The following is a 1,965-nucleotide window of genomic DNA, read 5'->3' on the forward strand; positions in this document are numbered from 1 at the left end:
CAACTTGTAACACATGTATATGATACCCTTACCGATACTTTTATGCAATTAGAAGGCCAAGTAAAGAATAAATACATCAGCTTAATGAGAAAATCACAAAATAATGCGATAAAATCCAGAACGGTGCCCCTTTGAAAATCACGTCGAGAAGGGAGAAAGCAGTGACAAACGGTTCGTAACTCCGCCCACTCACTGCGTTTCCCCTATTCTTCTCGACAACTGCACGTGGCAAATGTCATGCGACATAATAGTATGGCGGAGCTGAAAAACAACGAAATTATCGGCAATACAGCAATTTTTTTGGAGCAGAACCAAAATAATTATACGTAAAAATAACAATAATTTCTTTTTCAAAACGAAAAATAAAAAAAAAATGAGACGCAGTAAACGACCAATTTTCGGCAAATAACTCCCGAAGTCCTGTAAAAAGGTAACCTAAAAACTTAACCATTTTTCATTAAACACAAATGAAAGACAATTAAAAACGTAACTCCCATTATTTTTTTTTTTCATCGAACGACTGATTTTTGCTTGAATCCTTCCCAAAGTCGTGTAAAAACCTAACCATTTTTCCCTAAACACAAATGAAAGACCATTAAAAACGTAACCCACATATTTTTTTTTTGTCCATCTGGTTTTTGCTTGAATCCTTCCCGAAGTTGCGTAAAAACCTATCCTTTTTTTGCTAAACAGAAATGAAAGTCAATTAACACATGCAATGAACAATAAAATTGCTCTTTGCATAAGTACAAAACGGCAACATAGAATTTTTTTTGAAAAGAACGCAGCAGACACAATACTAGGTTAATGATACGTGAAAATAACACAGAAATACAAATCAAACTAAACTCACCTCATCAGTGGAACGGGATAACGACACAAACTCAGGACCACGAGGCAATTAGCAGCAAAGTAACAAGTAGCAGCTGAGCACCGTACACAATAGAAACCAACATTCAAAAGAAAGAATACACAATGAATTTCGCATTTAGTGCTCCAATGGCATCGTGTCATGTGACGTCCGCTTGAAACGAAGAGGGGATGATCAGTAGGCAGGGTCACAACCTGTCAATCACTGCTTTCCCCCGTTCTAACAGCCAATTACAAGGGGGCACCATATACTGGAGTAAGGCCAATAATGATATACTAATAAATTTAAATCCGAAGTTTTAGAAAAACAATAATTTCAAATCAATAAATAAGAAAATCCACTTAGCAGCTTTGAACACATCTGGCACCCACTAGCCTTGTCAGCAGACGAGGCTATATACTTCAATGAACCCACTCTGAAGGTTGGCAGTGGTAATGAAGTGGTCAGGAAGCTATTTTTTGAAGTGTGGGCTAAGCTTGTTTGTTGTGCAAGAAGTCACAGAAACAACATCCTAAACAAATCAACTCTCTTTACATTGTGGAAATACTATGGAGAGGGCTATACTATCAGCACAACAATTATAGGACAAATGGTTTGGTTTGAGGATAGACTTAAAAATCTTGGCTTTGCTTGTCATGGTCTCAAATCTGAAAACAAAATATGGTCTCAAATCTCAATCCAACCGAGCAGAACTGCTCAGTTGGATTGACATTTGAGATCATATTTTGTTTTGGTACAGCAAATAGAAGACATAAGATGTTTAACTTCTAAAAATGAGCTAGTCACTACATGAAGGGTTAAGTGGCACAAATCTTGCAAGGTAACTTGCAAATTGCTGTGTTTATTAAAGAACCAAGAAGAACTATGGTAGTCAACACCAGACATAAAATTTTGCATTCATGGAAACAAAATCTGTATCTCTGTCCTAACATGTTCGCAGCTATTGTATACTTAATCAGTTTTATTATAAAAAGTTGCAACCTAAAGGAAAGAAAATTAACTTGAACAACTTATTTTAAATAATTTATTTCTTTGACAGTATTATAAATAACAATCACAAATTACATATAGAAAAATGTTATTGGGTTTTTTTT

This window comes from Mastigoproctus giganteus, chromosome 2 (assembly GCF_048544385.1).
Source record: "Mastigoproctus giganteus isolate SK-2022 chromosome 2, ASM4854438v1, whole genome shotgun sequence".
NCBI lineage: Eukaryota > Metazoa > Arthropoda > Arachnida > Uropygi > Thelyphonidae > Mastigoproctus > Mastigoproctus giganteus.